The sequence below is a fragment of the Balearica regulorum genome, chromosome 20, assembly GCF_011004875.1.
Source record: "Balearica regulorum gibbericeps isolate bBalReg1 chromosome 20, bBalReg1.pri, whole genome shotgun sequence".
In the NCBI taxonomy this organism is placed as follows: Eukaryota; Metazoa; Chordata; class Aves; order Gruiformes; family Gruidae; genus Balearica; species Balearica regulorum.
This window is the reverse complement of record NC_046203.1, coordinates 4,272,900-4,287,292: the sequence shown is the minus strand read 5'-3', so window position 1 is coordinate 4,287,292 and position 14,393 is coordinate 4,272,900. Positions and strand designations below refer to the sequence as shown.

Genomic DNA, 14,393 nt, shown 5'->3' with positions numbered 1-14,393 from the left:
TTAGAAATGTCGTAACTATTTTAGTAAGTTTTATAATTGCCATGGTGTACTAGCTCATAGAACAATAAACCAGCATATCCAATTTACAATCTAAAACTAAGTCCATGTAGTTCTGCGCACAACTCCACTTCTGCCATGTTGAGATCTTAGAAAACACTCAACTCTAACAAACACCATCAGGCCTTTCACACCTGCACTTTTTCAGACTTCATCGCACTTGGACTCTAGTAAAAATACGGATTTGCTACATGCTCCCTTGACCCAATTTCATTGTGTAAAACAGTGAACAGGACAGACAATACCACCTTATCTTACTGAAGCACAGCAGACTCTAAAGAAGTAATTCATACACTACCTGCAACTCTGGTTTTTTGAGACATAATAAATAATGCATTCTGGCTGCTAAACAAGCATTTGTGAGGTTTCAAGAATGCTTTGGAGTGTGAAATTCCTAGAGTCTCATTCACTTACACCATTCGGTTTCAAATAGATAGTCTGCTGTCAGTTCACTGAAACGTGTAACAGGAAACTCAAATTTGACTAAAAGGTTGTATTACATTACTACTGGTTTTGTATGGAAACGTTTTTAGAAGTAAGAAGCTAAGGGGAAGGGTTTTTTTTCCCTCTCCCATCTGCAACAGACAGCTGTTCATTGCCTGGAATCTATGATAGCAGGCACTTAAAGTAGCACCAAGCTGGAGTAAACACTTTTGAAATTTAATTTCTTTAATTGTACTAACACCGTAAAATTATTTGCAATTTATTGCATCGTGTCATGTGATAACCTGTATCATATGACTAAACCCAGGAAGCTAAATATACTGTTTTAACTGAATAACTTTTTTCCTGAAGTATTTTAAAATGTTAAAAAACAATCCATGAGACTTCTCACACATGTACAGCAATGGCGCTTACAGCAAGTCCAGATGTTTAAATACTTAGCACAGGTTAGAACCTGAAGTTAACTTGATCCAATCCAATATGCATATAAAAAAATAAGCTAAGATAGAAAAAGACCTATCTACCTATAAAAAGATTTGACAGCTTTACAGACTGGTGCATTTGAACCACTATTAAAAATAACTCCCTGTGGTTTTCTGTTTTTAAACAAAACTTAAGCTTACAAGCTCTAGAGCTGCCCACTTTGTCACACACTTACACAGAACCTCACTTCTCCCTGTCCTACATTTCAGCCAACTAAAGACAGCAGCTTCCAATCTGGCTTTAAAAGCAAATGCACACCCACACCCCCCCAAACTTGTAAGAGATTTTTATTCAGGTTATTTTTCTATGTAATTTAGACACACTGCAGCAATTTCAACCTGCTGGAAAAAAATGCTATGATTCTGAAGTCAGTTTTTAAATCTAGATTTTGCATGCAAATTTTTTGGCTTCTGGGGTTTTTTTTTTCTTCAAAAAAAAATATTGTCTGGGCTAACATTACTTCTCATTTCAAATAGATTCTTCTAACTCCTAGATACTAGGTTTTTTACTCCTTTTAACTTTAGAGTCACAGCTCTACAGTGAAACGTGGAATTTAGAAGTGCAAAAGACCTATTACATCACATCCAACGTGCTTTGCAGCAACAGACTACCACTCCCTCAAAAGCATCAGCCCAGAAAGGTCTGGCCTGCTTTCCCCGTGCACATCCCAGTCCCTCCATTGCAGTAGTCCATTGATCCCTCGGTGGGCCAGTTCCCCTTTGGGAAAAACACAAGGACACAGCTAGGGAAAACACGAATTGTCCTTTCAGCAGCCACAAAGAGTCAACTCTCTCATTTAATCAAACTTTGTTGTTGTTGGGGGTTTTTTTCCCCTCCTCCTTTTTTGGTTCCTTAGTTTTAGACCAATTTATTCAGCTGAGCCAACTCACCAGTGTTCAGAACACCAGCCCTGGTACAGGGGAGCAGAGAACACAAGGGAAACCATCCACTTTGGGAGCACCAAGTTCAGCCATCTAGGGACTCTGCGTGACGCTGAGACACATCAAATCTTCCCGATTCTGTTACCCTCAGCTTTCAGATAAACCGTACTTATCTTCTACGACACTAGAGATCTACTGATGAAAAGCACAAGGAACTTGCTGAGTACTTGCATGTGCTTGTACTAAAAGCTTTACAAGGGGAAGGGCGAGTATAATAAACACAGCAGTAAGAGGACTTAGTAATAGAAGAAACTATTTTCAAGGCCTCTGCCTTTAGCAGAACAAAGTGTTAATTCCGTCCATTTTAGACAACCTCTGACAAACACATGATTTTATACCAGGAAAGGTCATTTTGTCTGGTCCACAAAGATTGGTGCAGGTGCATTTGAGCTTCCTCTGGCACCATGCCTATCCTGTAACCAGTGGCAGAGGGGGTCACTGCTTTCTTGCCAAAAGCCACATTTTCAGGGTCTTCAGTGATGACTGGTACCAAGGCAGTCGTGAACCCTATTTCAACTGCATGAATATTTACTATTTGCTTTAAATATTGCAAGAATGTTTTTCTTGCATTTATACTGGATACAAAGACATATACACATAATTTCCTACAAACAACCTTGTCAAGCACCTGGATAGGTGTACAGTGAATTAGTCACCATCGTTCCCACAAAAGGTAAAACAGACTGGTTAAGTGAGTTTACAAGACAAATGCAGAAATGTATGTCACAGGCAGAATGGCTATTCATGACTTCCTTAATCATAACTCTGCACTCAAACCACACAAAGCATTTGTCAGGGCCACTGTCCATCTTGATGAGCATTGTTTTCTAGTAATACTGAGGAAGTCGCAATTAAAAACACATTCACTCAATGGTAAAGAGGAGCCCAACTTCTAAAAATGAGGTTCCATGTATTTTTTTTTTCATTTGCTAGAGATCACCATGAATGACCTCTTCTATAAACAAGGTCATCTAAGAAAAACAAATTAGAATGACAAAAGCTAAAACACAAGTTGGGCTATTAAACTCATTTTCTGTAAGGACTGTATCCCAACTTGGCTTTCATTTAGGACAGAGCAAAAGTCAAGCCTCAGAGGTTTGATGCCCACTTTCATCATTTTGGTTTTGAAGTCTTCCTCTGCTCCTCCAGCAATGGTCAATACTCTTGCTTTTAAGTTCAGAATGAATGCACTTGATTTCTACCACCTGCCCCACTTGTTGGCTGCTGCAGTTCACACAGTCGAGTCTGTATGGCCGTGTTGTTTGTTCTGTATGTATTTTTTATAGTCTTGAGATTAAAGATATTTGGCACCACATAAAGGAGGAAAAGATGTTAAAAGTAAAAGTTGTCTTCCACACATCTAGAAAGCGTGTTCTGAAGGTGCGCAGGAGGTAGACTTGGTAACTACCCCCATTTTACAGCTAAGAAAGCAGAGGTAGAAGAGAAAAACCCACACAGGTATTTCTGGCTCCTATCACCATACAAAAAACCCATAAAAAACCCCTCATGATTGTTTACTCAGAGTAAAATGAATAGATCATTCAGTACACAAAAAAACCCTCTTTAAAGCCATTGAAAGAGGCCTTCAGATCAACAGGTAGGTTTGAATAAAGCCAAAAAGCACGCTGGAAAAATCTCAAGTCTCCCACTATTTTCTCCAGTACAGCCTCAAATATTATGGGAAATGAGGAAAGCCAGTGTAGGGTCAATGTTTTCACTGTACATTTAAGTATTATATATTGACATAAAACTTTTTGGGTAGGATCATAGAAGGCAAGTACTAAAAAAAAAAAAAAAAAAAAAAATCTGTTTTCCAGTGTGGGCTTAGAGTCCAAGTTATTCACCTTCACCTGCTTTTCTCCCAACAAAATTCATATTGAAGAAGTTGAAAAGGTATACTAACACTCATGTTCAAATTATGCATCCATCCCCTCTCGTAAAACATGTATTTGTCAAGAAACAGAATTCCAGAGAAAGGAGGGAAATGAAACAAGCAGAAGTGTTTTATACGTTGCAAGTGTTAAGAAACAAAAGGTTGATTCTGTTCTGACAATTCCTACGGGGTGAAAGCAGTCACTCACACTCCATCTAGAAATCTCACTTCCCACAGAAGATGCTCTTTTTTCCACCATAATAAAAGTTCCTCCCAGTCCCCATTTTTTTAGGTCTCTAAGGCACAGAGCCATAGGAAGCAGGGGCAGCAAAACTCTTATCTAAAGAAGTTCCTTTTTTTTTTTTTTCTGTTGTTGCTTAAAAGAATATGACTGTCACAAAGAATGTCGACAGGAAAAAAGTAACAGTGGAAAGAGTTTGACTCAATGTCAAGAGATGTCTCAAAATGTGAAAACTGCAGAATTTAAATGGTTGCTTACAATGATTCACAAAAAATGAACTTTTATAGGAGAGACAGAAGTAACAGCAAGTCAGTCACAAGGTAGCAGAAACTTGCATCACTGGACTTCTAATTGCTACAATATTTCCTATCAAACTACTTATACTGCAATAATGCCATAGGCAATCACCATTGGCAGAAACACTCCGTGTGTGCGAACAGACAGACAAACAGATGGAGCTCAGAAATCCACCATTATTCTACACAAGCACAAATCACACTTTGAAGGGAGTAACATGTTGGGGAAAAAATGGTATTCTATAGTTCAGCTCTAATGTACGCTCTCTCAAAACCGGTGTGGTAATCCCTAAAGCAAGCACGCCCCGAAAACGGATCGGGGCAGAGGGGAGCACAGGGGAGAAGCAGCTGGGGGGGGGGCTCAGGCCCGCGCCCGGGGCTCCCTCCACCGGCCCCAGGAGCTCCCCCAGAGAGACAATTAACGCAAGGCGCACCCCGGCTCTCGGCGGGACACCGACACTTGGGGGGCACGCTGGGGCGCTCCTGTGGAAACTGCTCCGCCGGGACATGTGTGCTGGGCAGCACCTCTGCTTTTAATGTAAAAAAAACCCCAGACCGAACCAACACCCTCCAGAAACACTCTGCAGCGAGACCAAACCACACAGATATTCCCATCTTTGTAACAGTTTTCACTTTGCTCAAATCTTAACGCTGCCAGACAACACCTCCCCGACAGGGGCCGACGACGACCCGCCCGCCCTCCCTCCCAGTTTTGGTGACATTCCCGTTCATTTCCCACTCCTGCCCGGGCACGTGTGGGCCCCGGGGCCGGAGGCGCGGCAGCTCCAGCGAGACGGAAGGCCACGAGGCGCCGCGGCCCGGACCCCGCGCCGGGACGGCTACCCACAGCCCCCGGGCGGGCCCGGCATCGCGGCCGCACGCACCCACCCCCCCACCCACACCCCCCCCCGGTCACCTCTCGCTCATCGTGCGGCCCGGGCCGGCCGGGGCGGGGGCCGGCGGAGGCGCGGCAGCACCGCCTGAGGGGCCGCACGGCGCAGGGGCCCGCACAGGCACACCCCCGGCACGGCACGGCCCGGCACGGCCCGGCCGCGGCCCTCGGCGGGCACGAGGCCCCGTCGTGCTCACCTGCGGCCGGCGAGGCGGCGGAGAAGCACCGGTGCCTGTCCCGGAGAAAGGACGCGAGGTGGGGGACGTTCAGGCAGCCGCGGCCCCCACAGCCCCGCGGCGAACGAGCGAGCGGCACCGCGGTCCCGCAGACAACTTCGCCGCGCGCGCACGCCGCCCGCGCACGCGCTGCCCGCCGCCGTTCAGGCGCGCGCCCCGCCGGCTGCCACGCAGGCCGGGCGGGCCGGGAGCGCGCGGCGGGCGGGAGGCGGTGCCGCGCGGCGCTCTGCCCACCTGCCGGCCCGGCCTGAGCCGCCAGCGCCGGGTACCGGTACCTGGTGCCTGGGCCGGCCCTGGCCCCGCTCTCGGGGGCACGGCGGTGCTTTTTCCACGTCCCGCGGTGCGTCAGCGCCCAAGTCCGGCAGCCCCTGTGGAACAGCGCTGAGCGACGCCCTCCCACCGCCGCCGCGGCCTTTCCTCCCCCGGAAAACGATGGTTTCCCCGGGTGTCGGAAGAAATACCCGCGGCTCCCCCCGCCCTGAAAACCGACACGGCACCCTGCTTGCGGGGTTTCCCGTTTTTAGCTGCAGACTCGCGGTCCCGGGATTAGCTCCTTCCGCCGCCGCTTGTGCAAACGCGGGGCGGCGGCGGCCGGAGCAGAGAGCGGTTGCACAACGGTGGAGCTGCCGCCGCTTCCTTTGCTGTTCTTCCACCGGTGCTTTTGCAGGGGGGGGATTTGGGGGACGCTCAGTTCGGTGCTGGGCTCCTGCGGCGCCGGTGGATCCGACGCATTTCACAGTCGCGGCCCCGTGCCTGCAGTGAAACACGTACGTGGTTTGGCAGGAATGGGGGCTAAACGGGTCCGGCTCTAAAATATATTCAGCATTTCAGATGAAAAATCCTTAATTCACAAATTGCTGTGTTTTGTAGATATAGACAAGTGTTAGTACTCGGTATGTTTAAGTTGAATTTGAACTTGAAATTCAACAGGATTTTTTACAAATGAACAAAAACCTGAAAGCGAACTTCATTATCAATAAAAGCAAAACTAGCAAGTCTTGTCTAAGTGTCTAAACTGGGCGAAAGGCGCATGGTATCAGCATATCTGGTGAGAAATGCGATTGCTCATATTTGTCAACTTTTGTACTCCAAGGCCCAGCTCCATCAGAAGGTGTTTGCCGGTATGACTGGGAAACTCCTCACGCTGTCATAGCAGAAAGTGTTAATGCCAGCATGACTTAGAGCAGTTCAGCAAATGAAACGTGCTATGCAAGTGAAAGCACCTTTTGCCAGTATCACTTCATTTCTACTCAGCCCTTTGCCAGTTAAAAATAATACTTTTTAAATGTATTTTTAAATCAGTCCTCTAAGCAAGACGAGTTGAATTGCTGTAAGCAGTTGGTGTGGAACTGATTTCAGCTGCCACTTCAGCTGATGTGGGAAAGGCAGGTAACGAGGGAGGGAGCTCATCAGCTCGGTTCATTAACCAACACCAGGCACCTGGAATTAAACCACGTGCACATGGGGAGCCTCGTTCTTTGGGGCATGGCTGGCGGTTTCATCTCGTTTGGCCTGTGCCTTGGCCTTGATGTGTTTCCACGTTCCTTCAGGTGTCCTGCTGCTGCACTTAGCTGTCTAGAGGAGACGGCTGGACACCCTTCCCAACAGCACTGAGGGTTTGTTAATTCTGTTCCCGGTGAGCAGCGGGGAAAGGCCTCCTTCTGCTTTCTGTGCGTTGCGTTCATGAACATACAAGTTCTAAGGAAATGCTTGCAGCTCGTGTGGAGCGTAAGGTGCTGCTGCTGCGTCTCCTCTCTCTCCACAGATTGCATCACCTACACCTACACCAGAGCTGCGGGGAACCTGCTACTGAAGACATTTTGTTTCAAATAAGTCACTTTTTCCAGCAGACTCCACTCACGTAGTTTAAGCTCCAAAGTAAGTCTCTGTTTACAGAACCTGAAAAATCATGGCAGGTCTTTGCTCAAATGGTGTTGTTTATCTATCGAAACTCCTACTTTTAGGAAAACATTCTCGCTAAAGCAGTGCCACCTCTGGCATCCAGAGAGACAAGAAACTGCAACAAATGTTTGCAGGATATTCATGGGGTTTTGTAAGATTTGAACTGCTGCTTCTGGAAATGTCGCTAGGTTTTGATTTTGTTGTAAAGTTGTTTACACAAAGCTAATATAAATTCAGTGCATTCAGTTTGGGTGAATATAAACATGATCCTTCCAGGGGCTCAAGTTTCTGATACAACTCACATTTAAGATACTGTAAAACTAGATCCTCCTTCCCTGAGCATTTCTGATAGTGTAAAGAGTTTTCTCTCAAGGGTACAGATGCCTGCACAGCTATGCAATGCTTCTCACTAGAGACAGAGCAATAGACACAACAGATGGAAACTAAGAGGCCACCTGGTTTTAAAGCAAATCATATCATCAATCTATCAGTACAAAATCTGAAACATGGGAAAGTGCTTAGAGAAACAAAATTAATTCAATTTTTTTATCCAAACTCAATTTTCCCAAGGTCTGTTGATGTACCATTTGCAAAAATGCATTTCTTTCTCTTTTTAAGAGAGTGTCAGTGGATTGAGGTATAAGAACTTCAGTGTTTTACATCAAAACGACGACAAAAAAAAAAAAAAAGATCTTTTGTTACGCTGCCATAAGTTACCATCTTTCTATTCAGAAAAGCTGTTTTTAAAAATGTGCCACATTCTTGTGCACAGCTTCAAGATCCAGGTTTTTCATTGCTAAATTAGAGCAGACAGAATTACTTTAGATTATCAACAGCAATTCAGTTAGGAAAGAAAATTAAATTTCCTCAATTAAGTCTTGACAGAAATAGACTTTCTTTTATAGTCTATGCTACGGTTCTGCGTGAAATTCTCTTTTAAACAGTCCCCAAAGTGAGAACTTTCAGAAGATGTTTACTTTACTTCTTCCTTGATTCGATCCCTGTAAAAGAGCCAGGAATTGATCCTGCGCCCTGGCTCGCCCACGTGATGTTTAAGGCCAGGCGCTGACTGCATCTCCCGCGCAGTGACACCGACACCCCCCTTTGAACACAGCGGTCTGCGTCCGAGGACAGCAAATCGTGTTTTATGTCTCCAGATCGAGCCTCCTGAAGTCTAAGAAGTGTATTTAATACACATCCATCTAAATGAAGGTTGCCCCATTCACAGATCTCAGCTAACTGTTTTCATTTCATCAGTTTAATTATTTTATGCAGTTCAAGGATGGGTCGATGGACATTTTAATCTACAATATTTAAAATCCCACTGATAAAACTGTCAAAAGGAACTCTTAGTAGCTAGTGTAAGCCTGAAGATGAGCCTTTAAGGAATGGAGAACTACATAAATAAAAGTATTTTAAATAACTTAATTTTTAATCTAAAATGTGAGGAAATAGTCTTTTATGCTTCTAAAGCTTTTATGGCTAATACTCACATGGTTGTAGAGCAACCACCATCTCCTCATTACTTACAGCCCAAATGGTTTAGTACATATGGCTAGCAAGGCCACTTTATTTTAATTGTTCAAACAGAACCAAGCACGGCAAGCAAGTACATATCAGTGGTGGCTGAGAAAATTAAACAGGAAAATATCTATGTTACTTGTGGGTATGAATATTCCTGGTAACAAGTCTGTTTTGGGAAAACTAGAATGATCTTGACCCAAATCTTTGAGGATTTTAAATCAACATACAGTCAATTTGATTGATTTACCTTATTCTGAGTGCTAAATGCAACTGTCACTGTATCCTTCATCCTCAGTCCATTATCGATAAAATCCTGGCCTTACTGACTTAATATATGCCTATTGACTTATTTGTTATTTTCCATTCTTAATAGCATACACTGAGGAGACTCTGCTACAAGTTATTTTCAGAAGAAAAAAAAAAACAAACCACAAAAAACCAAACAACCTTCTTCCTCAAATGAAAATTACAGAGTTTAAAGAGAGTCAGTTTTCCAGCAGTACCTAGAGAAGCCAGGCTCTGAATTTCTCTTTCCACCGACATAGCTGCAGCGTGTCTTCACACACACACACTACATGCAGGCTGACTTTCATACTGTGTCTGCAGCCTGCATGCTCGGTTCTCATATTTCTGTAAGGTTCGAGTCCCAGAGGAAGCATTAATGCTAAAGGAATGCATACCAGTGTGGAACTAGTCTAAAAGTCAGTACAAAATCTCTCCAACAGATTGCTCAGAGAAACACCTCTTTTTTACCATATTTAAGATCTGAAGATTGATCTCATGAGCATTTGTGCAGCAGTTTAGTCTCCAACTGATAAGAATGCTGCAAAAAGAGAGAAATAGAATCAAGGAGATTAAAAAGCGCTGGTCTTCAGGAAGATAAGGCAACCTAGAGCCACCACGTGACCCAGCGAATGCTCCAGCTCGGCCGCCTGCGGATCTCATCAGGGAACCAGATGTGACCAGTGGCAGAATATCCTTCGCAGCGTGAGATCTGGAGTATGTGATTGCCATCCAGGAAAGGGGAGAATGGGAAAGTATGATGGAGAAAATGTCCTTTTTTTATAGAGTTTAATTGCTTAGAAGAAAGACACGTTTTCTTTTAAAGAAGAAGGGATGCTAGAAAGCAAGGCTCAGGAAGGTGTCTGGAGGAAGGAGCAGAAGGATTTTTCACATGGACAGAAAATTTAACATTGCTTACTCTTTTCTGGTCATCGTGCATTTTAAATGATGAAGTGGCAGCAGACAGTTCTCATTCATTTCTTTGGTCAGTAGGAAACAGGGCAAGGTGGTAGAGAAAAAATAGAAGAGGCCTGTCGTCCCCTACTAGCAGGGCAGGAAATTGTGAGTTTTCATTCATGAAATTGTTCATTCTCCCGTGAGGAGAGGACAGCCAAAGAGAGGCATTTCACCCTAGCAGAGCCCCTCGGCACAGCTAAGGGGCAGAGGGAATGGAGGCCTCGGTGTCGGCATATCCCCCTCTCCTTGTTACATCCAGGCTGGCTGTAGGGCCGTCCCTGTCTAACTGTCGGGGTGGTACCTACCACCACCCCGAACTGCAAAGAGAGCTCATGGCTCGAGCTTCCCATTGCCTAGTAGGGGCTGTGGGATGGCTCTTTCTGTTGCTTTTGTGGAAGAGCGAGTGGAAGATGGAGTTTTTCAGGCACACAGGCTTGTGGTCACTGCTTATTTTGGGGAGAGGGAGGAGGATGTTTGCAGCATAAAGCTGGAGCTGGGGCGCAGAGAAAGCTGCGTGTCCTGCACACACAGATTTCACTTGCTGTGCTCTTGAGAGAGGAGTTGTGGATGCCTTGCCTCAGCCCTTAGCAAAGGATTTGGAGATGAAGCCTTAGCCCTTGAATTTGTATTCAAACAAAGAACAGAAGAAGTAGTGCAGGGAGCAGAGTGCTGGGGTGAGGCCCCCAGCAGCCTGTGTTGCCAAGCAGATGGGCTGCCGTGTTCTCAATCAACTGCAGTTTTTAAGGTCATGCCTAGATAATGAGCATCACAGTACTCGAGCCTACAGATCATGAATATATGGATGAATATTGACTCATGCATTTTCCTTTCTGCAGCTCCATTCCTGTAACTTCCCCTCTGCTCCAAAGCCAGCAATCCTCCCTGTTGGTGTCTCTGCAGACTCTGCACCACCCTCTGCCTGCTCACGACTCCCTGGCTTTTCCGGCACCTGAGCTCTTGACAGTGTGTGGTCAGTCACATCTCCCCTGCAGCCAGCCTCTCCCATGGTCCTCTTTGGGAGCCTTATAATACAGAGGGAGAAAGCAGATAGGACAAGTAATGCCAAGCAGTAAAAGGTTTCCTTGGGTTAGATTTCAAAAAGTCACACAAAAAGGTAATCTCCAGCTGCTAGCACCTGCTCCTTAGATGTCCTTCATCACCACTAGAAAGTTGTAGCTACTGGTGAAACGCAGGTGTGGCTGCCTTTGCCGATACAGCAGGACCTCAGCAACAGGCTGAACAACCAGGAGTCACACTGCACTACGAGAAGTAGTCTGTGCATCAGTGTACAGACAATGCAAGAGCAGGGCAAAGGAGAAGCAAGTATCATCTAAACTTCACATCACCGCACACAGACCAGCTGGTTGAGACTCCAGCAGGGCAGAGAGAGGGAAGGACAGTGGTGGGAAGGAACCCAAGGAGGAGACTTGAACAATGTCCTGCACCATTGCAGCAGGCTGTGACCAGACCCAGAGCGGATCCATGTAATAGGGAGAAGGAGCCCCACAGACATCTCGGCAAGGAAATGTCTGGTGAGAACTAACTCAGAGGGTTGGTAGGACACCTTGTGGAATTGGGAAATTATCCAACCTCCTGTGATCAGAGTGTCACAAATCTGAAACAGGCTGTGTGGCACAGAGCACAGGGGGACAGCAGCATGTTGCTTCGGTTCTTTCTCTGATACATCCCATGGTGTGCTATCTGTTGCACCAGTCGTCTTCTCTTAACCGTGTCATTGGCAGAAGTGTCTGTACTAAGCCAGCAGGTATCTAAGGCTTGCTTTGAGAAGCAAGATTGGCCACACCACATATGGAGCAATACAAATCAGAAGCAGCGCTCTTCTATTGCTGTTTGAGCTCTAAGCTGCATGCCACACCACCTGTGTTACAGCTTCCGCTGCCATTTGTGCTGGAGCTTGAAGCACCTTACTTCAAACTAGTTGCCTCCTCCTGCTTCTCTGGGAATGTGTTTGAATGTGGCTCACTGGTCTGGAGCCAGAGCACACTGACACACGGGCAGTGGGGACAACTGGAGAGCTTGGGCTCAGGTGTGAACTCAAATCATATGTTAAGCTGATAGTAAAGAGATACCATTCTAACTGCTTCATTATTGTATTAGTGTGGTGGCACAAGATTAACTGCTCTGTCTCCCCTATTTTCCTAATTAACCATCTAGAGTTGGTCCCTGTTTATATAGTGTCTCTGATCGTTAGCAACACCTGAATGCCTTCCCTTAGCCATGCTGGAGTTCTCTTTTATTTGTGCAGAGATTTGCTTTCTTACAGTTCCATGAGCGAATTTCTTGAAAAAAAAGAAAAGAAAAGAAAAGAAAAAACAAAAAAGAAAAAAGAAAAAAGAAAAAAAAAGGAGAAGAAAAGAAAAAGGGGAGAAAAGGGGAGAAAAGGAGGAAAGCAACTGAAGCCAGATTGAGCAGCTCTGGCTTTAACAGTCCTGGGCCCTTCCCCTATTTTCCCTGACATTCCTCCTTGTGACCCCTTCCAAGTGTTCTGGGCGAGTTTCGCAGGAATGCGCAGTTACGCTCAGGCTCCGTGAGCACGGCCTGTTATTCAAAGGGAGTTGGCAGCGCTTCCCAGCTTTCACAGCCAGATGTTACAACTGTGACCCTGCCAGAGGCTGCGTGCGTGCACCTTCCCATTCTCAGCCCCTTTCACGGGTGATAGTTTCTGAAGAATCTATTCTGGGTAATACTTTTCTTTTGTGATTTGTTCACTTCTTCACTTCTAAAATGTGTTCATAGCACCAGTGCTCTATTTCACAGCTAGCGAAAGGGGGATAAATCTTGCCATAAACTTGAATGGGAGCAGCGCAGATTAGTAACGTTGTGGGACTTCTAGGCCCTACTCGTAAGTCAACAACTGTGCTTGGTGTTGTTCAAAAAATACAGGACAAAAGAAGACTCCTGCCCAGAAAAACCTCACAGGTAAGTTTTACATTTCAGACTAACAGTATAGATACACAGAGACAAAAGAATGCAAATGAAAAATGAGGCAATATTGGTTAGCATAACACACAGGGATCATACAATATCAATAGCTCTTCTTCCATCTTTTCTTCACCTTTTCCATATATTCCTCTAGCTTATTAACAGTTATGGTGATACATATACTGAGATGTGCAGCCAGGATCCAATTCTTTAGAAGTGCAGCAATATATCACTACACACTGAATGACAGCACTACAATTTTATGATTATAACTGCATGTCCTACGTGATATACGCTTACAGGAGATCTAAACAGTCACGATTAGTCTTATCCAACCTTCTCCTTCCTCTTCTACTGCTTTTCTTAGTTTTGAACTAAACTATAAATTCCGTGGGAAAAAAACTTTGTCCTTTATAGCAGCACATGGGGTTACTGATCATTGTTACGCTCTCTAAGAGCTACCAAACTACAAATACTTAACATATGTCTCAGAACTAATGACTTGTCACTTCATTTAATTTATCACGATGTAAATGGAGATTATACCTTGCCTCAAAACAAGCAGAGGTGGAAATCATGAAGTTTAATACCATTTTATGATCCCAGGAAACAAATGACAAATTTCACCTTTAAAATAGTATTTTGAAAGGAAGTTAAAATAATTGCATAGCATAGTTCTTAATGTTAAAGTGCTTTCTGTCCCTCCAGTGAAAGGTGCTGCAGAAATGCAGAGCATTATGTTTATTTATTAATAATCCCGCAAAGAAATTTTCATGATCGCCACTGGGGACTGTCTGACAGGTGACACAGGCGACCTCCTGCTAGGAGTGACATCTCTCCCCTACAATTTACATTCTCTAAATGATTTGTGATCAAATTACTTACAGCACAGATTAGCTTCTCCCCCTGCTATTCCCTTGCACAGCACCATATTCAACTGTTTGTTCCATGGGGCCATAAAAATAATAATATGGAAAGTCAGTGCCTCTGCTTCCAGGGTATTCCAACATGGAAACAGCACATTGGCCAGGAGATCAATTCCTGCACTCATTTTCTCAGGCACTGGGATTTGCATCTGGGGGAGATGCAGGTCACTGGCTTGAAAAGAGCATTCCAAGTTCACGTTTTGATTGCACAACCAGATAAACAAAGTGTCCCAATTAGAGGGAAGAAAATAATCAGCCTGCGGTTTGGTGGTACAGGAACTGAGAGGACTACGGAACAAACAGATTTGGAACAGTCAAAGGACAAATGCCAGACATTTATTGGATGTTAGGGAGACTGTAACCATCAGTGGCATGGAAATGGTTAAGAGAATATAT

At 44.9% G+C, this 14,393-nt stretch overlaps 1 protein-coding gene and 1 long non-coding RNA gene across 3 annotated transcripts in view; one reads left to right on the top strand and one right to left on the bottom strand.

Moving 5' to 3' along the window:
• Nucleotides 1–5,627, bottom strand: part of NEK6 (NIMA related kinase 6) — a 68,186-nt gene extending 62,559 nt beyond the window's left edge. For both annotated transcript variants that reach the window (XM_075772441.1, XM_075772442.1), the window contains exon 1: nt 5,425–5,627. The gene's annotated coding sequence lies outside the window, so the exon portion shown is untranslated. The remainder of the gene's footprint in view (nt 1–5,424) is intronic.
• Nucleotides 5,628–9,578: 3,951 nt separating this feature from the next.
• Nucleotides 9,579–12,226, top strand: LOC142604623 (uncharacterized). The gene is made up of 2 exons (XR_012838475.1): nt 9,579–9,888; nt 10,965–12,226. It is a non-coding gene; the product is annotated as an uncharacterized LOC142604623 (long non-coding RNA).
• The last annotated feature ends 2,167 nt before the right edge of the window (nt 12,227–14,393 follow it).